Source organism: Podarcis cretensis (genome assembly GCF_951804945.1).
Source record: "Podarcis cretensis genome assembly, chromosome: 4".
In the NCBI taxonomy this organism is placed as follows: domain Eukaryota; kingdom Metazoa; phylum Chordata; class Lepidosauria; order Squamata; family Lacertidae; genus Podarcis; species Podarcis cretensis.
The window spans coordinates 91,017,605-91,042,334 of record NC_137173.1 but is presented as its reverse complement, the minus strand read 5'-3'; the positions used below and the strand labels follow the sequence as shown (position 1 = coordinate 91,042,334).

Genomic DNA, 24,730 nt, shown 5'->3' with positions numbered 1-24,730 from the left:
TTTATTTTCATTTAAGTAGTTTAACATAATAGATTACAATTTAACGTCCTCTCTTTTCGTCAATTTCATCAACTCGTCTTTACTTAGTCCTTTATGTCATTTCAACCAATACCATCTAATTTTCTTTTTCCAACATCTTTCTAACAGTCCTTAATTTTACAATATTTTAGAAGATATACTTTAAATTTTTTCCAATCTTCTTCCACTGACTCTTCTCCCTGGTCCCGGATTCTGCCAGTCATCTCAGCCAATTCCATATAGTCCATCACTTTCATCTGCCATTCTTCTCGGGTGGGTAATTCTTGTGTCTTCCAATACTTCGCAATAAGTATTCTTGCTGCTGTTGTAGCGTACATAAAAAGAGTTCTATCCTCCCTTCACACCAATTGGCCGACCATGCCCAGGAGAAAGGCCTCTGGTTTCTTCTGGAAGGCATATTTAAATACCTTTTTCATTTCATTATAAATCATCTCCCAGAAGGCCTTAATCCTTGGGCACGTCCACCAAAGGTGAAAGAATGTGCCCTCAATCTCTTTGCATTTCCAACATTTATTATCGGGCAAATGGTAAATTTTTGCAAGCTTGACTGGTGTCATGTACCACCTGTAAATCATTTTCATTATATTCTCTCTTAAGGCATTACATGCCGTAAATTTCATACCTGTGGTCCATAACTTTTCCCAGTCAGCCATCATAATGTTATATCCAAAATCTTGTGCCCATTTAATCATAACAGATTTGACCGTTTCACCATTCAACCACCTAAGGGACTCCACTCCAGATATGTGTAGGATTTATTCATTGGACTTTTCTTCTCCTGAAGACATTCCACAAGACAGCAGATATGGATTATTCCTTAGGGTTTATGCCTGATGCCTTGCTCACAAATGAGTAAGGTAAAAGGTAAGGTAAAGGACCCCTGGATGATTAAGTCCAGTCAAAGGCAACTTTGGGGTTGCAGCGCTCATCTCGCTTTCAGGCCGAGGGAGCCAGCGTTTGTCCACAGACAGCTTTCCGGGTCATGTGGCCAGCATGACTAAACAGCTTCTGGCACAACAGAACACTGTGATGGAAACCAGAGCACACAGAAACACCGTTTACCTTCCCTCCACAGCAGTACCTATTTATCTACTTGCACTGGCATGCTTTCAAACTGCTAGGTTGGCAGGAGCTGGGACAGAGCAACAGGACACAAGTGGCGCTTGCCAATCTGAAGGTCAGTGGTTTGAATCCCTGTGACAGAGTGAGTTCAAATTCAACTATGGGGTGTGATGCTCATCTCTGCTTTCAGGCCAAGGGAGCTGGCATTTGTTTGCAGACAGCTAGATTTCATCATGGTATCACAAATTACTATAGTCATAAGGGCTACCCTCCCAGGTTAACAAGCCCCATCTACTTCTCATTTCGCTCAACAGCATGTGCAGAAACCACCTCCAAGACCATTGATCTTGTGAACTCAATCCACCAAAGTCTGCCTTTGCAGGGGATAGACAAGTCCATAACCCACTGAGGGTTTAAGGACCATTGGCTACCCTCACCTGGTTTAGCTGGCCAGTCAAATCCGTTTCCTGGGATATGACAGCTTCTAGGGGCCCACAGATGAAAGCTGAGTGCAGGATGGGGACCAAAGGTAGACAAACTATCCCAGAAGGAGCATGATCTGTCCCCAAACCGGTTGCACTGCCCCTCTTCTAACATCACTAACATCCCTTGGAAGAATAAATATCCCACAATATAAACAGGATTCTACTTGCCTGGGAATTTTGCTTTGGTCTCTGAAGAGGAAAAGATTTTTATTTAAAAAGAAAAATCTGTAAAGGAGCAAGGATTATTCAAAGTGAAAAACATACTCTAAAATTAACCTGATCCTTGAATAAAACACTATCTTGGTTGTAAATATGCATTTGCAGCAAGTCTTCATAATCTCCAATTAAGAGACTGAAGGGCTGTCAAGAGCATTAACATATCAATAGACATCTAAATACACATTCATTTTTCATGTAAAAATTTAAATTTCCTGCATGACAACCAGGCTTCTTCAGTTTCTCTCTTAAGTCAGTCTCCGAGCTGTTTTAAGGTAGGAATTTACACTACACAAATCCTTCATTCCTGAACTTATTGTTGAATAATTAGAAATGGGTATTACCTTCTGTATATGTGTTACACTTGAGTCAAGGATGATATGAACAAATTAATTTCTCTTTTCTTACAGAACTACTCTTGTGGTTTAACAGAAGCCTTTAAAAAGAATTTTGCCACCCAAAACTCCTCCTTAACTGCCTCAGAAGTTTTTTCTTTCTCAGAGTTCTACTTGGTTTTTATTTAAAGGGGTAGAAATGTATTGACCAGACAAAGATTTGATTATGGAAAATTCAGATAACCTTTAACATGTGCGACTCTTAAATTTCTCACAGGAGATTATCTAGTTAGGTTACCTGGAAGCGGCCTAATTACAACCAGTTTATTGATCATTGCTCTTGACTTGCCTTGATTATTCAGTGTTGGATCAAGCAAAGATTGTATCACACTTTCCAGTGTTTCCCCATCACTGTCCTTTTCACAGACAGTCCAATTTGCGGGTGGGGGGTAGCCAGTTTTGTTGCACAAGAGTTCCAAATCAGCTTTAGCTGTGTGACCTGAATGTGCCCTCATTGAATCCCACCTGAAAATAGTAAAAGTTAAAGGTAAAGGATCCCTGGACGGTTAAATCCAGTCAAAGGTGACTATGTGGTTGCGACGCTTATCTCACTTTCAGGCCAGGGGAGCTGGCATTTGTCCACAGACAGCTTTCCGGGTCTTGTGGCCAGCATGACTAAACTGCTTCTGATGCAACAGAACACCGTGACGGAAGTCAGAGAGCATGGAAATGCTGTTTATCTTCCTGCCACAGCGGTACCTATTTATCTACTTGCACTGGTATGCTTTCAAACTTCTAGGTTGGCAGAAGCTGGGACAGAGCAACAGGAGCTCACTCCATTGCGGGGATTCGAACTGCCAACCTTCTGATCAACAAGCCCAAGAGGCTCAGTGGTTTAGACCAAAGTGCCACCCAGCAGCTCTGGAAACCAAAAGCTAAATTAGGCACAATGACAGCCACATTCACATAAGTCTATATTCACATCAAAAGTATGTGGTAGGCAGAGAGCCTTTTGATGCTGAGAAGCAAAAAGTTAATTTAGTGCACAATTGCAAACCACACACTGAAACGGACACAGATGGACACATTATATTTCTCAGGGTTGTTTATTACTAAGACTGGCTCATTAGCAATAATGAGTATGGCTAGGAGAAAAAATATTTAGGCAATGGGGCTGAAAAGCAGTGCAGAATGGAAGGTTCTGCACTCCCTACCTGTGCACCCAACCTGTTCCTTAGATTGAACAGGGCTGACTCCAGGTATCAGCAAAAATGTTCCTTTCTACATCAGTGGTCCTAATGGGCCTGGTGTTGGTGTTGAGAGGTAGCAGCAGTGATCCAACCATTAGCTGGTGGCTGAGTCTGGGAACCGCAGCTTAAAATTTCCCTAATGTTCCCAGCTTAGCATCTCTTCCAGGCACTGAGGAATATTAAAGTGGGGAAAGCTGCTATGCTAGCTTCCTGGCAGGTAGGTTGCTGTTATTTCCTGGGTAGCAGGGTCAGAAAGTTGGGGAGATTGGCAAGATGCAAATGCACCAACAAGACAAGATTTATTATTCCACAACCTACCCACCACTTTGCCCCTCCTGGTAATTAGTGACTCTCCTGCCAGAAAGTTAGCAGAGCAGCTCTTCCCCACCCAGCTCCTAGATCTAGCCTCTCTTTTTTAAAGGAAGACCCAGGGCAAGACTGAAGATTGCACATACTTTTGTAAATCAGGAAAATCTTTAATAAAAATGCATTTTAAAAAACGGGAAAAAATCAAAAGTGGCTGACAAGGGACTGGAGCCTGGTAGCTACCCATGAGACCCAGGGACTGATACTGGACCTGCTTCCAACCCCACTTTCTACACAATTCTGGCAAATTTACACAGTGTTCTGTTAGGATTGTCGTACTCGCATGTAGGACCCGACTGACATGTTCTCTCCCTCCTGGTCGGTCATTCAGGAGCTTCAAAAGCTTTCTCCAGCCCGAACATCACAGCGACTGATACCAAAAGGCATTAGCATGCTTAGGGATCCTGCAGAGTATTGCAGTATGTGTAACAGACTCAATAGCACAGCATTTTGGCTAATCTACTTTATCTACATAAAACACTCGGAGCGTTCTGACTTAGCTCCTTCCTCTTTCTCATCAGACAGTAAAGAAAAAAACAACAAAGGACAATAGTCCCACTTCACGGAACACAGTAATACAAACATCCTGTCTCCGTCACTTCCTACGCTGTGGAATGAAAACATACACCATCATGTGATAGAAAACAATCCCATGACTGCAAACACGCAGCAAGAATCCTAACATGTTCTGCCTCTTCCACATAAAATTTGGAGCTGCAAATATTGAAAACATGGGCATTTAAAGATGAGATCAACTCTTGAAAACAAATAATTATTTGAAGTTAACTTCTTCCATCAAGTAAATGGAGCTTAGACCTGAAATTTACACATCTATGGCTGAATCATCTCCTTTCCATTTCCATTTTCTCTTGAACGTGATTTGCAAGAACCATCTTAGCTCATCCCTCGTTCCATGCCTGGTGGTGTTGCAGGTTTTTAAAGGTGCTCCAAAAGCTATTTGACTGGAGAAGACTGTCGGATGAAAGACATGATTATGTTTCACAATCACATGCTGTATGTGTCATATCACCTTCTCTTCTCCTAAAAATTATTCTCTGTGCGTTCGTATGATAGGTGTGATGTACCTCATTGTACTTATGATAATAAGTTCTAAAAAGAATCTGCTTGGTAGCTCCACTGCATGAAAGATCACAACTCAACAATGCATCCCATGAAAACTGAAGAGCAATTAAATGTTTTTGACAAAGAGAAAAATAAGAATAATATGTGAATGTCACATTGGGAGATAATAAATTCAATGACATTTTGCATTCCACTTTAATTGTAGCCAGAAATATTTGAATACAGGAATGAATCATCGATTAAGGCACCAAATAAAATGACAGAAGTTTGGGACATATACAAAATGAAGAAGCATGGTTAAAAACACAACAGCTTGTGCTAAAGCAAGAATGGGAGTGACTTGGGAGAGTGTGCTAGCAAGCAGAGAGTCACCAAGGCCACACGGAGAGCTGAGGAAGGACACATTTGGGCTGCAGAAATGAGATGGAAAGCTTCTTTCTAATCTCTAAGGACCAAAATGTCAATGTTCAAAGAAGCACATGTGTGGCTATCATTAGTCTAATTCCATGTGTATAAGAGGTCACTTGCTATGAAGGCATGAAATTTGCAGTTTGTTGTGCACCATTCTGGAACAAATTCAAGCACCAAGCCGCATGCTTTCAGCAAGGCTAAACCATCTCTTGGAGAATTTTATCAGCGACATAACATCATAGCCAGGCAATCACGGAGATTACCTGCAGCTGAAATCTGATATGATCAATCCATCAATGACAAAGGCATGATTAAAACTCTAAAAATGAATGATACCAGTAGGTTTCACAATAAAATTCACAAGCCACGGTTGACAATTTCCTCACTTATATTTGGTAGCATTAATCAGTAGATGGAACCATAGGCTAAATCCCGGTAGTGTGCGGAATGTACAGTCCTTCTGTGAACTAGAGGATTCAATCAGCATACACTCAGTTTAGAGTCAGCAATATGTGTGATTTACACAGGCACTACTGCCAGGAGAAATCAAATAAACGGTTCTGTGAGGGAGGGGAGATATTAGCAGAGCCTAAATTTAGCTGATGCAGACTAATGAAAAGTAGGCAGCAGAAAGAGGTGTTTGTGGTTAGTGCCACTTCAAGTTGCTATTTAGGGGTACTGCATGCATTATGTTCATTTGGTTTTCATAGGGCAGGCGCAACTAACGTGGTCCTACAAATGTTGCTGAAGCCCAGCTTCCATCCACCCAGGGGTGATGGGACTTGTTGTCCAATAATATCTGGAAGGACTGAGGTTTCCAATCACTGTTTTAAGGGAGCATTTATAAAGGGGTGACACCAGGGAGAACCATCTACTTTCGGGTCATTGTTTCAGAGAGTGCAAGGGGCAAACTTCTTGGTTTTGGTAAAATGAGTTAAGATGATGGTGATTCATTAAATTTATAAACCACATGTGCTCAAGATCACAAATAAACCTTTGGAAACACACATTATGGTTTTTATGGTTGTATCTCGCCATATTTCACCTCTGTTTGACTTCAGGGAATCGACTTCCTTCCCCATGGCCGTAAATAAGCAGATCAAATGAAAGGGATTCTTACCAGTTAATTTCTTTAATAATCACAGTGAGAGAACAAAGAACACGTCTCCTAGAAGGGGTGTGTGTGGATACTATCCAGAAGAAGAATCTGTTAACTCTCTCTTGCAGTGTTTCTTCTGCTAGCTGTTGCCTATCCATTATTTCCCAGCTTCTGCCTTCTGAACTATGCCCCTCTGCAAACCACTGTTCCAAATCTATACTGTCCTCCTGCTCCTGGGAAGATTCAGAAGCAGGGGGAGGGAGAGGCTCCAACCATTCCTTCTCAGTGCAGCCCTCCTCAGCACAGTCCCTGACAACTGCATACTGGTCACCACTGCATAATGGTCATATCCCCATTTTTTCAGACCCTAAAATTGGCCCCAGAGCATTCCCTGCATAACAGTCTCATGGGTAATGCTGAGGTGAGCTGGGGGTTGGCACGTGGGCTCCTGGTGGCTCTTGAGGTGGTGAGGGCGGGAGTCCAGGCCCTCATTGGCTTGGACCCAGCTGAGAAGCCCTGCTCACACCTGCCCGCTTGAGCAGAAGTAGCTGGAGGAGGAGAGGCAAGGCAAAGCTGTCATTGCTGCTGCTGCCAACTGGGCTTGTGCTCCAGGACCCAGCCAGCCAAAAAGGGGAAGCAGCAGACAAGCAACCACCTCCACCACCTGCCTGTGACCCCTTCCTCCACCTCCACTCCGTAATTCACTGCATAATAGTTGTATCCCCCTTTTTGGAAAGGAAAAATCTGTCATATGTGTGGAGGAAAACCTTAAATATGTAACAGAGTTCCCAAAAATAGACCAGAGGCAATAGTACTTCATCCAACAGAACTTTACTTGTGCTGAAGGCAAATGAGCATAATGGTCACAAATCCAAGTACATTCAGGCTTGGCACAGTCCAAAAGTAATAATAATAATAATAATAATAATAATAATAATAATAATAATAATAATTTATTTATTTATACCCCGCCCATCTGGCTGGGTCCCCCCAGCCACTCTGGGTCAGTGGCGTAGCGTGGGGGGTGCAGGGGGGGCTGGCCGCACCGGGCGCAACATCTGGGGTTAGGGCAAATCCACGGGTTAGGGGGCGCAAATCCACGGGTTAGGGGGCGCAAATCCATGGGTTAGGGGGCGCAAATTACTTGCCTTGCCCCGGGTGCTGACAACCCACGCTACGCCACTGCTCTGGGTGGCTTCCAACAAAACACTAAAATACAATAACCTATTAAACATTAAAAGCTGCAGTTGCAGCACTTACAAAAATTTACAAACTTATAACAAGACGAAAACTTAACACTAAGCATACTATGTACAGAACACCACACCCAAAGGAAGAGAGATAGTAAAAGAAAGTAAAACCCAGGCTCCTCCTGGCCTATGTTTATAGTCAGCATGACCTTAATTGGAAGAGATAAGAAAACTAGTTCAGACCAGCTTCCCAGAAGGTATAACCCAAACAATCATGACCCTTCTGCCTGCTTCTCTCACACAGAGAAGCTTCTAGTAGCTTCTAAAATCTTCTTGTATTAATCAGAATAGGAAAGATCTCCACACATCAGATCAAAACTTTCTGCACTAAGAAATGCAAATTGACAAAATTGGCACCAAAAAATGTGACCATTACGTGGTAAAATATGGTTGAAAGTTGATACATAAGTCTGAAATTTTTTAAAAAGTAAACTGCAGTATGTCCCACATGTTCTTCTGCACTTTATACCACCAAAAGGCTATGACTGTCCCTAAAACCCACTGTGACAAAATATGACCAGTGACAAGAATAGAACATGACAAGTGATTTGAACTGGTACAATAATGCAACTCATTCTGTGTTTGATGTAGAGTGTAAACACATTCCTGACATAACACCTCTTGGAGGATGAAACTGGAGGTCAAATCAAACTTAAGGAAACGTGAGACATCTTTAAGCGTCTTAAGTGTACCCAAGGGAAACAGACACGAATTAGGAACTTTGTAACTTTGATTCCATGCAGCAGGCAATCTGCACATAGAAACAAACTGCAATTTCAAATTAGTCCCAAGTGCAGCACTTTATAACAGATATCACAGTGTTAATAAAAAAAAAATGTTGATGCCAAATTGAATCATTGGTGGGCAAAAGGAAATCATAACGGAGTTGGTATATTTTCACTGTTAAAATCGAGTTGTGAACTAAGTAGTAAAGGTAAAGGTAAAGGTACCCCTGCCCATACGGGCCAGTCTTGACAGACTCTAGGGTTGTGCGCCCATCTCACTCAAGAGGCCAGGGGCCAGCGCTGTCCGGAGACACTTCCGGGTCACGTGGCCAGCGTGACAAAGCTGCATCTGGCGAGCCAGAGCTGCACACGGAAACGCCGTTTACCTTCCCGCTGGTAAGCGGTCCCTATTTATCTACTTGCACCCGGAGGTGCTTTCGAACTGCTAGGTTGGCAGGCGCTGGGACCGAGCAGCGGGAGCGCACCCCGCCGCAGGGATTCGAACCGCCGACCTTTCGATCGGCAAGCCCTAGGCGCTGAGGCTTTAACCCACAGCGCCACCTGCGTCCCGAACTAAGTAGTATCTGCTTCAAATCAAACAATTCCCATTCTCAAATATTAAAACAATTTCAATTTTAATAAAAATATATATATTTAAAAATCAAACAATTTCCATGCAAATGTGAAGGATCAAATATAATAGACATGATGTAGGAAGACCTGACACCTTTTCCTTTTTGAAGAAAGGCATCTGGGCAATTTGAATAAGGGCCACATTGTGTTTCTGTTTGTGTATTGTTTTGGAAAGTGGGAAATGATTAAGTTTACACAGCAACTTAATCATGCAAACTGAAAATGCAAACTGAAATGAATTTCCTCCTGATCCCTGGCTGTGAACTAGGAAGTTTCTATAAGAAAATTTCTTCATTTTCTATAAAAATGAAGGTAGTGAAAATAGCATACAAAAATCCATTATATTTGGCGAAATTGCTTGCAAAAAAATATATATGAGTATACATTAGTCTAAAATACATAGGAAAATGTGCCCTAAAATGCAGATGGTGGGGTTTTTTATTTTTATTTTTTTAAATGCAGTTTGCGGCAAAATGTGGAGAACTGAATTTAAGAATGGGAAAATGAGGAATCAAGAGAACCAAAACTGGCAGATCCTTCCATCGTCAGCTGCAAGCTTCACAAATGATTTAGCAGGGCTTTGAAATATTGGTGGTGAGAAAGGAGCATTTCCTAGAGACAGATCCAGGTTTTGTGCAAGTACTTTTGGGTGATAGAATCCCAGCAGAGAATTAAAACCACAAAATATGCAGCAAAGCGAAGCATGAAAATATAGGCTGTTAAGCCTTTAAAATATGAAAGCATCCAAAATGCTGAGCAGTAGGTCTCTTCTGTTGTGCTGCTATTTGCGTAAGAGTTATTCAGTCTGTAACAGTTTTTGTCTTAGGTACAAATCTATTGAATACGCATTAGTAACTAAAGTACCAGTAACACCTGCCTGTCTTGTTTGTTTTAGCTAACAAGTGCAAACACACTGAGTAAATGTTATTTGGTTATTTAAACTTTAATAGTGAGTGTCTTGCATAATTTTTATAGGTAAAAATGTAAAGGACCCCTGGACAGTTAAGTCCAATCAAAGGCGACTATGGGCTGCAGCACTCATCTCACTTTTCAGTTTGAGAGAACCGGCATTTGTCTGCAGACAACTTTCTGTGTCATGTGGCCAGTATGACAAAACCGCTTCTGGGGTGATGGAACACTGTGAATAAATAAGTGCCAGAGCGCATGGAAACGCCGTTTACCTTCCTGCCGCAGTGGTACCTATTTATCTACTCACATTGGTATGCTCTTGAACTTGTAGGTTGGCCGAGGCCCGGACAGAGCAATGGGAGCTCACCACTGTGGTGCAAATTCGAACCACCGACCTTCCGATCAGTAAGCCCAAGAGGTTCAGTGGTTTAGACCACAGCGCCACCAGCGTCCCCAATTTTTATGGGAGGGAAAGGCAGCTAATTAAAGGGTTAAACAACCTGGTCTCTTCCTTCCGCATAGCTCTGTAAATGTGAACTAGAATCTAATTCCCACATTTTGGCCCCTCCCCAAGTGAGAACTATGGACCACCACAGCTCTTAGAACCACATAGAGAGCTTTCATAACACAACATGTCTTTGAAAATGAAGAGGAGATGAACCACACAAGGTGCATACCTATGTGTAAACAAGGTATAGCACTGTCATTTATCTGAACAATTTTTAAAAGTGTTTTTCAAACCATTCCACTAAATGAGGGCATGTTATATGCAAATGTAGCTTTTGAGAAATGGATTTTAATTGCAAGGATTTCTAATGAAGTACACAGATGAAAGGGAATTCTAATGTTATTTCATTAGAATGAGAGGCACGATGTTGATTTGGGGGTAGTTATTGAAGACTTGGAACAATCCAAAATAATAAAAGCAGGAAATGAAGCCCATGTCATCCTTAGTCTAACTTGCTCTTCTTGTGCGAAGGAAAAGTCCTTGTCTGGAGATAAAAGGGCAAAAGACAGGGGAGGGGGTGGCTCGTTGCATAGCTTGCCCTCTAGGTCTTCCCATAAATTATGTCTCCTGACAGCTTCTCTAGGCAAGCCAAAATATGTAACATAAGTCCTGGCAAAGATTAAATCAAAATGACTAAAACGTCCTTCTTTAATAAACCTCTGAATATAACCCACAGTACAAATTCATCCTGACTACGGGACACAAAACAATAGGTTTACAATGGCATTTGACAGTGATGTTAATTTACTTTTAGGACTGATTACACTCTGCTGCTCATATCTTGGCAAAACAGGGCGGTGGGTGAGCTTTATAGCTCAGCTCTCACCCAGTCAGTCATCAGGATTAAGTACTGCAAAGACCTCTTCCTAGAAAGGTCACTTTCTACCATTCTTCCTCTTTGCCTTCCTGTTTGGAGTGGTGTAACTCAGGGGCTCGATTCTGTGGCTACATCTTTCCCAATGCCCAAGTCTGTTTTGCACATCGAAAGCGAGAGGAAAGTGTGCTAGCAACAGACACAGTGAGTCTCTACACTGGATTTTGCTGAATACTAAATCCTAAACCGAACTGGCCTGATTTGGGGCGGATCTGGGTTTTAGCTGAGTCAAGATGGAGACAGCCCTGGACTGTCCTGGGTTGGGAGTGATATGGGACCATCAGGGGAGAAGATGCAGTTTTGTATCTGTACATCTGTTTCCAACAAAGGAACACACATAGACAATGTGTTTGGGAAGCAGACCCCAGCAGGACTGAACTTCCTACTTCCCAGGTTGGCCTGCATTGGGGATGAGCTGTGAACAGCCCTATTGAACCCATAATATTTCCCTTACATGTACAAATATGCCTTCATTTTCATAGTCTGCTGCAACCATGGTTTAACTTTACCATAAAATCTACCTAAAGACTAATGATGGTTGAGGGTGTACCAGGATGATCTAAAACCAATAAACATGGTTCTTCAAACCCACTTCAAATCTAGAGGCACTTGCACATGTAAATGGGCCATCTTTACAGTAATAATAATTAAAATAATAATAATAATAATAATAATAATAATAATAATAATAATAATTTTATTGTTTATATCCCGCCCACCTGACTGGGTTTTCTATAAATTCCTACAAACAGATAATCTGACTTTGGTTGCATGGGAAGGCATGCAGAATGACCTCTGCTTTTTTAAAAAATAATAATATGCCATTCATTGCATATGGTGTGATATGAAAATTCTGCCAGTGACATCAGTGCAATGCTCCATCCATAGATGTAAATCATCAGTGATGGTGCAATCATCAGATGGTAAACGTACAAATGTGAACTAGTCCTCAAAGACCATTGCTCCAAAAAAATGTTGGGTGGGGAACCATATACAGTATCTCTACAGGAATATGTGCCACACTCTTCCTGAAAATTTGCTACATGCAGAATAAATGCTTTCTTCAGTAAAAATATGTTTTTTCTTTTGTGGCAGACCTGATTTGTGGTGTAATTGAGTCAGTGTCTGTATTATATAATGAAAAAATGAAAACTCTGCTAAATAATAAGGTAAATAAGCATTTGTGATTGTTGTTTCAATTGATTTCTTAGTCACATTTTTGCATTTAAGCGTCTCAAAGCAATTTATGCAATAGAAACAGAAATAACAAAGATGCTTAAATAGGATATACAAGCAGCAGTAGCAACAAACAAAAAAAAAAAAATAATCTCCATTCATTGATATTGATGGATCAGCCTACACATGACTCCTGAATGCAATATCCATCAGTCCCTAATTATGTCATAAGAATATTTTGACCAGGCAACAGGTCAACAATCAGATATATAGAGTGGTGGCTTTTCATTCAGCAGAATTCTAACCCAGTCTACTTTGATGTTACTTCTACTGAATTCAGCAAAGCTTACTCCCAGGAAAGTGGTATTAGAATTGTAGCTTTATTGATGAAATGAAGATAAAATGTTATGGTGAATAAACTCCTAAGGTCACTTCACAGATTTTGCTTCCTATTGGGTGCATTCAGATCTAGGGATTATTGCATTCACTTTCCTGTTTCCATTAATCTGTCTGTGTTTTGAACATTCCTTTTACACTGCAGTAAAAAGGTGTGAAGTGACCTTAGGAAAGGGACCCCTGACCATTAGGTTGAGTCGTGGCCGACTCTGGGGTTGCGGTGCTCATCTTACTTTATTGGTCGAGGGAGCCGGCATTCAGCTTCCGGGTCATGTGGCCAGCATGAATAAGCCGCTTCTGGCAAACCAGAGCAGCACACGGAAATGCCGTTTACCTTCCCGCTGGAGTGGTACCTATTTATCTACTTGTGCTTTGACATGCTTTCGAACTGCTAGGTTGGCAGGAGCAGGAACCGAGCAACGGGAGCTCACCCCGTCGTGGGGATTCGAACCGCCGACCTTCTAATTGGCAAGTCCTAGGCTCTGTGGTTTAACCCACAGCGCCACCCGCATCCCAGTACTTGTTACACTCCAGTACTTGTTGCATTGAGGAACTGTGGCTTTTTCGTCAATGTACTGCTATGCTGCATTAAATTTCATTCACACCAGTGGACATGGTGTGACACAACAGAAGACACCATTGAACCGCCTTGAGACCTTCAGGTATAGGGTGCTTAAATAGATACCGTATTGGCCCGAATATAAGACACACCCACAAATAAGCCACGCCTTTAAAATTCAAGGCTTATTTTTGGCTGCGGCCCACCTCCCGGCACTACTACCTCTCCAAGCTGGGACTGGGGGAGGCTTGGGAGTGGCAGGCAGGCTGCACGCCGTTGCTCCACGGTCCCAGGCTGCTTCCTGGGGGGAGCCGCACCGCTTTGCCAGTGGCTTCTCCCCCTTCTTTGACAGCTTGGGGAAGGCTTGGGAGTCGCGGGCGGGCAACACACCATTGTCCTGCACCCCGATGCCCCTCCTGGGCAATTGTTTCAGCAGTGATACCATAAGGTGATGAATATAAGCCCCACTTTAACTTTTATGGATCGGAATTGGGGGGGAAAGTGTGGCTTATATTTGAGCCAATATGGTAGGTAGATAGCTAGATACCTAGATAGATGATAGATAGATTTGTTGTTGTTTAGTCATTTAGTCGTGTCCGACTCTTCGTGACCCCATGGACTAGAGCACGCCAGGCACTTCTGTCTTTCACTGCCTCCCGCAGTTTGGTCAAACTTATGCTGGTAGCTTCGAGAACACTGTCCAACCATTTCGTCCTCTGTCATCCCCTTCTCCTTGTGCCCTCCATCTTTCCCAACATCAGGGTCTTTTCCAGGCAGTCTTTTCTTCTCATGAGGTGGCCAAAGTATTGGAGCCTCAGCTTCACGATCTGTCCTTCCAGTGAGCACTCAGGGCTGATTTCCTTAAGAATGGATAGGTTTGATCTTCTTCCAGTCCAAGGGACTCTCAAGAGTCTCCTCCAGTACCATAATATATAGACAGATAAATAGATGATAGATAGATAGATAGATAGATAGATAGATAGATAGATGATAGATAGATGATAGATAGATGATAGATAGATAGATAGATAGATAGATGATAGATAGATAGATAGATACATAGATAGATAGATAGATAGATAGATAGATAGATAGATATAGATAGATAGATGATAGATAGATAGATAGATTAGATAGATAGATAGATAGATAGATAGATAGATAGATAGATAGATGATAGATATAGATAGATAGATGATAGAACATGACAGCACCCTTTGTGCATATGTGTGCTTCTGTTTCCCCTGATTCACACCTGAAAACAACAGGAAAGAAATGTATGCCACCTTACTGCCCCAAATTTCATCACATGGAGTAATCCATGAAAATGGCAAGGTAATTGCAGAACAAAACCCAAATGTTTTTCCATCTTAACAGGCTTGTAAATTGATTCACCCCACCCACCCCGGAAGCCATTATCATGGAAATCTGAACTAAACTTCTGCTGGATTCTGCTAATTTACCAGAAGTGGCTTTTATGTCACATGCAGTGCTTTTTTTTTTCTGGAAAAAAAGGTGGGGGAACTCAACACAGAGTTAGTTAGTTTATTTGTTTGTTTATTGCTGGCCCAGTTGCAGTGGCAACCCTGGGCAGTGGCTAAATGTAAGATGTGATTAATAAACTTAAGCAAACAATGATCTTTATTAAAAATGGCCTCAGCTTTATTGATTACAGACATAGGTGGATTTTTGGCTTAAGCACTGGGTGTATATCTGTTCCAGCCCCACACCGACAAAATAATAATTATTATTATTTAATTTTTAAAAGCTAAGGGATCTCAGTTCCTCCAAGTTCCTATTAAAAAAAAATCCCCTGGATGTGAAAGATCGCAAAAAACATGGAAATAATCAGGTACAGTGAGGAAAACGGGATTAAGTACTGTCTGAATTTAGCCCGAATATTTATTTATTTTTTAAAAAAAATACAATCAAAAGTATAATGTATGAATGTATTAAACAAATCTTTTTAAATGTATCACACATCTGCACTTAGCACACAATCAGGAATAGGCACAGATTTCTGCTGCATGTACACTCATGGACAAGCTTAGATTTTCTGTAGAGTGGTAAGTGATAGAGCCATATGAAAAGTCAAAACCATTTATTTAAAGCACTTATTAGAATTCTTCAGTGGTTAGTTCATAATGCTGGATTGAATCACTTAAGCTATTGTTTGGGATGCAGGCCTTCAAAATTAATCTTTAATAGGTACAAATAATAATAGATTAAACACCCATCTGCATGAGATGATACTTTGCCCTTATTTAATTAACCAGTTTTCAGCTTAAAGAGCCTTTACAAGAGAAAAATTGGAAACATGCTGATTAATAAAAAGCCACAGTCCATGGAAGCGAATGGGCTCTCGGAATAACTGAAGCCAGCTTGACTTTGCATTTGTCTTTACGTGAGAAAAATGCCTATCACATAATGCATCACCTTTAACACCACAGAATAAAGATCCATCAAGTCCTTGTTACTGAGAAATATCTTAATATGATAAATGTTCTTGTCAACGTTCAGTTAATCACTGAATCTAATCAATACCTCCCATTTTCCAAATGAATTTGAACAGTTTATCTCGCAGGGAGTGTAATGAAAGGGAGCTTTGAAAAATCCATTATGTTTTCATGAACAACTGGCTCCCAATAAAGTTTAATTGGAGCAGCTGTATTTTTATTACATTAATAATGATGTCCCTACATGGCTGACCTTAGATTACCTGTGTACCACATACCAGTGGCTCCATGAATAAAATGACAGCTGGGCCCCTGTTTCGCCTCAATCCTTGATTGCTTAGAAGGCCGTAATATTTTCAAGGGGATCTCATGGACTGTTCACGAATAGTTAGAGCAGATGTGTTGCTTACAGGTTCATTTAGCAGCCAAATCACTGCCAGGACCACTTTCTCCATCGTCCTTTTTCTGTAACGCTAGCCAAACGCAGAACTGGCTGGTTGGCTCCTGGAGAGGCAAACTCATGGGCCTAGAACTGGTGGGTTGTCCTCATTGTCACCTGTTCAGATGCTCGTGTTAAGCTATTGCAAAGACACAGATGTCTGCTTGTTAAGCGATGCCATGAAACGTAGAGCACTGCGCCTGAGTCTGTATTTCTGTGTTCCGATATTCACGCTAATTGTTTTGGGATGTGTGTCCCCGAGGCACTGATTAGAGAAGGCTGTTATCCGGGGAGCCTTCGGAGTGAGTCGCCAGAAACTTGGCAGCGTTGCTTCAGGGATACCAGGTGTGTGTCAGTGGCGTGGAACGCATGAGCGCAAGACCTGCTGTTACCCCCTCCCAGGTGTTGTGGGAGATTGTGGCAAAGCAGAGGCACACTGCTTTAGTTGCAGCAGATGGCAAAGCTGCGTCCCCTCTGGTTGTGCCCATTATCTCTGCCAGGCAACTGCCGGCAGACACAAGCCAAGTGTATTTATGGACCTAGCCAAAAATGTTTTAAGCGAAAAGGTAGGAAAGTACTGTGTCTCCTCTGATCAAAACATTCTGCTAATGCGATACCTGATTCTAAACTAGAAGGAGAAGGGGATTTTCATTTCTATCGCCTGTGGCTTGAATAAAAATTACAGGCTTTTCTCTCACAATGTATTTTGCTTAGCTTGCTAATAAAAGGTAAAGGACCCCTGGATGGTTAAGTCCAGTCAAAGGCGACTATGGGTTTGCGGTGCTCATCTCGCTTTCAGGCCAAGGGAGTCGCCGTTTGTCCACAGACAGCTTTCCGGGTCATGTGGCCAGCATGACTAAACCGCTTCTGGCATAACGGAACACCATGATGGAAACACCATTTACCTTCCTGTCACAGTGGTACCTATTTATCTACTTGCACTGGTGTGTTTTTGAACTTTTAGGTTGGCTAAAGCTGGGACAGAGCAATGGGAGCTCACCACTGTGGTACGGATTTGAATTGCCAACCTTCCAATTGGCAAGCCCAAGAGGCTTAATGGTTTAGACCACAGTGCCACCTGCATCCCTTTCCCTTTCCTTTTAGCTTGCTAAAGCCAGGATGCTGGCATTATGACCAATGCCACCTTTTTAATAGTCACTAGAACTGATTTGCTTTCCCATAATTTTCGCTGTCTCACTTTTCTGCACTTTGTTTCCCTCTGACCTCACACCTCTCCATCCATCCCCCAACCAGATGGATATAAGCCTACCTATTTATAATTACACTTCATGCATCCGATGAAGTACAGTGGAACCTCTACTCACAACCACAATCCGTTCCAGAGGCCCTTCCTTATGGCGAAACGGGTTGCTGGTAGAAGCGCCGTTGTGCACGGGTGCATTTGGTAGCAGCCCACTTCTGCACAAGTGTAGATGGCGGCAGCCGCTTTTGCGCATGTGCAAATCATGGCAAACCCAGTGTTTACTTCCAGGTTTGCCACGGTCGCGACTTGGAATGGGCCTAAGTAGAGCGGGACATAAGTAGCAGTTCTACTGTATACTCCAGCCCATGAAAGCTCATGCCATAATAAAGGCAACAAACTTCATTATTTTCAAAGGGCTGTGATGCAAAGAGCAAGTTACACTATACGATACGATACGATATCTTTATTGTCATTGTCCCTTGCGGAACAATGAAATTGAAAACTACATAAAGCTACATAAAAACTACATAAAACTACCACAAAACTACATAAAACTACCACAAAACTACATAAAACTACATTAAAACTACATAAAACATTCAAAACCCCCTAAAAACTCTAAAACCCCATTTTAAAATACACTATACTACAGAGATCCCTTATGCTGCGTTTAGAACCAGAATTGCATTAGCGTAGAAACTGTTTTTCAGGCGGCTAGTCCTGGCCTTTATAACCCTATACCTTCTTCCAGAAGGCAGAAGCTGAAAGAGATCATTTCCGGGGTGCGTACTATCATGTGCTATCTCTGCCGCTTTCTTATGGCACCTGGCAGCATAGATTTGATCTAAGGTGGGAAAAGTGCACCCAATAATTCTCTCTGCAGTCTTTACAACCCTGGATAGCATTGTTTTTTTCCCTGGCCGTGCAGCTCCCAAACCACACGCACAGACCATAAGTTAGTACGCTCTCTATAGTGCAATGGTAGAATGCCATCAACAGGTCCTTTGAGAGATTGTTTTTCCGGAGGATTCTCAGAAAATATAACCTCTGCTGTGCTCTCTTCACCAGGTCTTTGTTGTTCTCTCCCCATGTTAGGTCGTCTCTCAACTCCATTGCGTGTGTAGGTCCCCAGGCCACCCCTCAAATAACTTCACACATAACACGTAATTTTAGTTTTGGTTTTGGGGCACTATTTTGGCCAAAACTTTATTAAAATACAAAATCAGTGAGTGGTTGTTTAGACATTGGTTATGACTATCTGTCCCCCCGCCTGGGACAGAACTGACATCCCGAGGTCCGATTGGTAGCCAGTAGAAGAGAAAGTCAAACTGGGGGTCATTTGAGCTAAGCGTCGGACCCACGCCGCTCACCCCAGCAGCTCCCCGAAAGCTTGCCTGCCCGGTCCTATAACAAGGATTCCCATAACAGGGATTGGGTGGCCCTGGTCCCATAACAGGGATTGGACGAAATCATGGCAAGCCCCAGGATTCCTTTAACGGAATTCCCTTCAGCGCAATAGGAGGGGCAGGCACCGCCTGAACCCCTCCACCACCAGCATATTATAACCAATGCCTAACCGCCACCCGAGCTTTAACGCTCGCCGCCAACCACTCACAAACCCAACCAGGAACCTAATTTTTCAGCCACAGCATCCAACCAAATATCCTTCCCCAAATCAGAAAGGTGCACTCCATCCGCCCGGTAAAGGGCTACCGCCTTGAAATAAATGCTGGGGTGGGGAATAACCAGCCCACCCAGCTCCAAAACCTTCTTGCACACTGCAGAGTTAATGCATATCCTGGCCTTCTCAGCGGCCTCCGGGCGGGGAACACCGCGCCAGGTTTGCCTCTGCAACAAGTGAGACCAAATAATTCTCACAGAAGGCAGCAAGGCGGCCAAACGCTCCAAATCCCTCATGATGATGGAGCGCAAAGAAAGGCAATCAGCAGTTGCCACATCATTTTCCCCCAGCTGTACCACCATGGCTGCTGGGGGAGGGGAAGAAAGCAGCCGACGCTCAATAAGCGGCAAAAACTCTTCCCACAGCATTCCGCGTCTGGAAATCCATGACACTTCCACGTGCCGAGGGAGGCCGAGACATGATCCCCTGGCAGATTGCCTCGCTCTGATGCCAGCCCAATGGACGATGCTGTGTCCTACTATCCAGACGCGGACCAGCGAGGGATCTGCAAGTGGAAACAGCAAGCATTAGTAACAAAATCAACATTTGTTACGGACATAACCCTTGAAGGCATCAGATTTCCACCTCCCCAGATCCTTAATCCTGGCAGCTGACAAACCCCAATGGGCTGCCATGGTCGCTGCCCCTATGCGAAAAGAATGAGGGGCAAAACCAGATGCCGAGATTCCAAATGCCGCAATAACCTTACGCATGATTTTTGCGAACTGGTGACGTGCCAGAGGGCGACCACCTTCATGCAAGAGCAAGGGACCATCCCCAGGAGGCCTCATGGCCAAGTACCTCCTTATGTCCTTGACCGGGCATGGGCCCGCCTCCCCAGTGGCAGGGAGGCGGATAACCTCCCCCCGACCCAACTGATCAGTTTTGGAGTTGCGCACTAATAGTCTCAACTCCAGGGGGGACACGCTAATATCCTGGAAGAGCAACCCGCGGGAACCACCAGCTGAATTGCACTCCACTACAACCTCTCCCACCCGGAGGGCTCCAAAAAATGCTAATGAAAACGCTGCTGAAAAAAGGCGTGCTTCATATTTAGACCAGCACACACTCCTCAACTTGGAGCGCATTCTGGACAACAACTCAAAGGTGACAGGACGCCTGGACTTCCGGAGGCGGCGCGAACGGCAATGGCGGTCCTCTTCCTTCTGTGAAGAGGAAGATCCGTGGGAAACGGGTCGTCCGCTACGGCGAAGTGGAGACCCACGTCGGAAACCCACAGGTAGCAAAAGCCTGTGGTCTCGGGACCCGGCGGGCGCCAGAAGCAACCCCTGAAATGTTGAAGGAACCCCGTATGGGCTCCGGAGCGGGGAGGGGGTAGCGGCGCTGTGGGTCGTTTCGCAAGCTACGGAGTGAAGCCGCGCTGCTGCTGCCGGTGAGCGCTGACCTCTTTTCCTGAAACTTCTGATTTGGAAAAGCAACAATCCGTGAGTAAAGAGGACTTTACAAAATTTGAGACTAAAAATTATTGAATTTGGCTGAAAGCGGAGCGACGTAAAACAGGAAGTCCGTCTTCCGCTGTCACTGAACTTCAAAGCAAAGAGCTGGAGGAGTGGAGGCAAAGAAAGAATTTTTTAACCTAATCGATCTGAGCAACCGCTGAACTTTCTTGTAAGCAAAACAAGGACTTTAAGCACTTGATTTTATGCTCTTTACTTGCATCGTGATACCTTTCTTCTATTGGAAATATAATTTGAGTAAGAAACCCAGGTTCTGGAGCTGCCTGAGTAACTGAGCTGTCAGTCTGCAGATTTGGTTACTTTGAATTAAAAATTGCAACAATCTGAGGGAGTTTGGACTTGCTACTTTGAAGCATCATTTGAAATACCAGTTTGCACTGTTTGAAACAATGTGGCTGTTAATACTAACTCTGCTTAAAACCTGCTATTGAAGGTTCCTGGACTTTAAACTTGATTTTAGCAATTTTACCAGAATTGATCTCTTCCCTAAAGACATTTTAAGCTCCCCCTAGAGGATTCGGGATTTACAGCAGTGACATTATTTTACTTTCCTTTCCCGGCCTCCTGTTTGACTGTTACCATCTGGGCTGTTGTTTTCTCATGGGAACAACTCAGCTTGACCTTGACTTTTAGATAACTCTGGAATGAGTGGCGCAAGAAAAAAGGGACCAAAAACTAGACAAACAACTTTAACAACTTTAACCGCAGCCTCTCAGGCACGCAGATCATCTGTACCTACTCTGCCTTCAGAAGAAGAAGATGCTTCTCGGCCACAAGCAGGGGAGGGAGAAACTGAACAATTACAATTGGAAGATATGGCCTCAGGAGCAACTGCTTCTATTTTAAAGAAAATCTACGAAAAATTGGAATCTTTGGACAAGAGAGTAGAATCTCTGGATAAGAAAGCTGATGAGCAAACAGCTAAAATTGATCAAAACACAGAATGTTTAAATAGATTAACTGGACAAGTATCACAGAATGTACAAGCAATTGGAGAACTGACGGAGGCCACGGCAGAAAATCAGAAATTGGCTGAGGGTTCTAGCCAAAGACTGGGAAATTTGGAACAAGAGGTAAGACCACTCAGTAAACAAGTAGGTGAACACCAGACCTACCTTTCCATGATAGAACTGCGGAACCGGGAGAGTAACCTTAGGATAAGGTCGATACCAGAAGCGGAAGAAGGCAACTTAGCTGAGTTCCTGACTAAAGAGTTTTCCAAGTTTTGGAATTTAGAGGAAAAGGACTTTAAAATCGTATCAGCCTTCAGGCTTGGAAGACTTGTAAAGAAAGAGAAGCCCAGAGACTGTTTGATAACACTGAGATCAAAGGAGGAAAGGGATAAGATTTTGGGCCTACACTACGGAAAGTCACTGGACATTTCGGACAGAAGAATTGAAATTTACAAGGACATTCCTAAACAACTGTTGGATCTTAGATCTGACTATCTTGAACTGGTCAAATTGTTGAGGAGCAACTCAATTATCTTCAGGTGGGAATTTCCCCAAGGAGTATCTTTCACTTTTAGAGGGAAGAAGGTTAAAATCAGAACATTGGAAGACAGAGATAAATTTTTGACTGTATACGGAGAGGACCTTCAAAAGGGAATTGAATTACCCTCTGGGCCTGGAGCACCAGCGGTACCTGCACCCTCGGAACCTGAAGATCCAGTGAACAAGACACCACCCCCAGGAAAATAATCAGACTAATTCAGGATGTCTCTGCAACTTTTGAGTTGGAATATAAATGGCTGTAACATCCCGGAAAAAAGGAGGAAAATTTTTCACATATTAAAAAAGGAACAATTGGATATCATTTGCCTACAAGAAACACATGTGACTAGGCTCCACAGAAAAGTGTTAATAAACAAAAGACTTGGCCAGGAATTTATATCTTCGGACAGAGTAAAGAAGAGAGGCATGGTGATATATGCAAAAGAGAGCCTGTCACCCAAATTCTTATTTAAAGATGAACATGGAAGAATTTTAGCAATTGAGATACAACATCAAGGAGAGAAGATTTTGTTATTAGGAATTTATGCACCAAATGAAAGGAAATCAGAATTTTACAAGAAGTTGCATGAGACAATGCTGGATTATCTGGACTATGACAACATCATTATGATGGGAGATATGAATGGGGTCGTATCAACTAACATGGATAAGTCACAAAGCCAAAATGTTACAAAGGACGGCAGACTACCAAAGACTTTTTTTGAAATGACAGACAATATGGACTTAATTGACATTTGGAGAATGAAGAACCCCTTGGGAAGAGAGGGAACATTTTTCTCTGAAGCCCAGCTGACTTGGACAAGAATCGACCAAATATGGATAACTAGAGGTCTGGCACCCAAGGTCAGAAAGGTGGAAATCTGCCCAAAGACCTGCTCCGACCATAATGCAACGAAGATGGGCATGACACTACTACCAACCGGCTCCTTTAGATGGAAGATGAATGACAATTTGTTTAGAGATCAGGAGATTGTTGAGAAGGCCCAAAAAGCCTTGAAGGACTATTTTGAGATAAACATGAACACTACGGTGGAAAAAAGAACTATCTGGGACGCAAGTAAGGCTGTAATGAGGGGGTTCTTGATACAGCAGAATGCTGTAAAGAAAAGGATACAAAATGAGAGGAAAGACAAGATATTGGAGAAAATCAAAGAATTGGAGAAGAAGTTAAGATCAAATCCGAAGTCACAGCCGACCCTGAGAGAAATCAAACTTCATCAAGCACAATATTCTAAATTGATAAACCAGGAAATAGAGTGGAAGATTAAATTAATGAAACAAAAAACTTTTGAATCGGCAAATAAATGTGGGAAACTGCTAGCTTGGCAGTTGAAGAGGAGACAAAAACTAAATACAGTCACAAATTTAGAAATTGAAGGAAGAAATATTCAGAACCCTGGGGAGATCAGAAAGTGCTTCCAGAGATATTTCAAAAGATTATATACTCAAGGGCCGCAAGATGAGGTTGAGATTAAACAATTTTTGGAAAAAAAAATGGACTAACAAAATTGTCACAAGAAAATAGATCAATCCTGAATTGCAAAATAACACAAGAGATTGAACAAGCCATTCAGAACATGCAATTGGGCAAATCCCCAGGGCCAGATGGGCTAACCTCCAAGTACTACAAGACATTAAAAGACTATCTGATACAACCACTGATGGAGGTCAGCAATGAAATTATGGAGGGGAAGAAGGCGCCGGAATCGTGGAAAGAAGCTTTTATCACATTGATACCAAAATCGGAAGCCGAAAAGACACAACTTAAGAACTATCGTCCCATCTCCCTTTTAAATGTGGATTACAAAATATTTGCAGACGTTTTGGCAAGTAGACTCAAAAAAGTATTAAATGAAGTAATTCATAAAGACCAGGCAGGCTTTCTCCCAGGTAGACACCTGTTTGCTAACACAAGGAATATCATTGACATTTTGGAACTTTTGCAAACAGACATAAATACAAAAGCAGTGTTAATTTTTATAGATGCGGAGAAGGCCTTTGACAATATCTCTTGGAAATTTATGAAGGGAAATTTAAAAGAAATGGGAGTGGGACGGGGTTTTGAGAATGGGATTGATGCAATATATTGAGAACAAAAAGGCTAAATTGATAGTTAACAATGTGGTTACAGAAGAGTTTAAAATTGAAAAAGGAACACGACAAGGCTGCCCCATTTCCCCTCTGCTATTTATTTCGGTTCTGGAGGTCTCTTGAATATGATCAGAGGGGACCGGTTGGTGGAAGGAATCCAGGTCGGAGCGAAACAATACAAACTTAAAGCTTTTGCAGATGACCTAGTTTTGACCCTGCAGGAGCCAGAATCTAGTACGAAAAGAGTGTTACAATTGATTCAAGACTTTGGTCGGGTGGCGGGATTTAAATTAAACAAACAGAAAACTAAGGTGCTGGGGAAAAATTTGACAGATACAGAGTCAGAACGGTTTCAGAGAGAGACAGAACTAACTGCGGTTAAAAAAGTAAAGTACCTAGGGGTAAACATAACAGCAAAAAATCTGAGTCTTTTTAAGGATAATTATGAAAAATGTTGGTCTGAAATTAAAAGAGACTTAGACAGTTGGACA

At 42.5% G+C, this 24,730-nt stretch overlaps 2 long non-coding RNA genes across 3 annotated transcripts in view; one reads left to right on the top strand and one right to left on the bottom strand.

Moving 5' to 3' along the window:
• Nucleotides 1-2,269, bottom strand: part of LOC307214377 — a 33,723-nt gene extending 31,454 nt beyond the window's left edge. For both annotated transcript variants that reach the window (XR_013838007.1, XR_013838008.1), the window contains exon 1: nt 2,147-2,269. This is a non-coding gene — a long non-coding RNA (uncharacterized lncRNA). The remainder of the gene's footprint in view (nt 1-2,146) is intronic.
• LOC307214524 overlaps nt 1-24,730 on the top strand; it is a 296,482-nt gene that overhangs the window by 256,620 nt on the left and 15,132 nt on the right. The window lies entirely within an intron of this gene.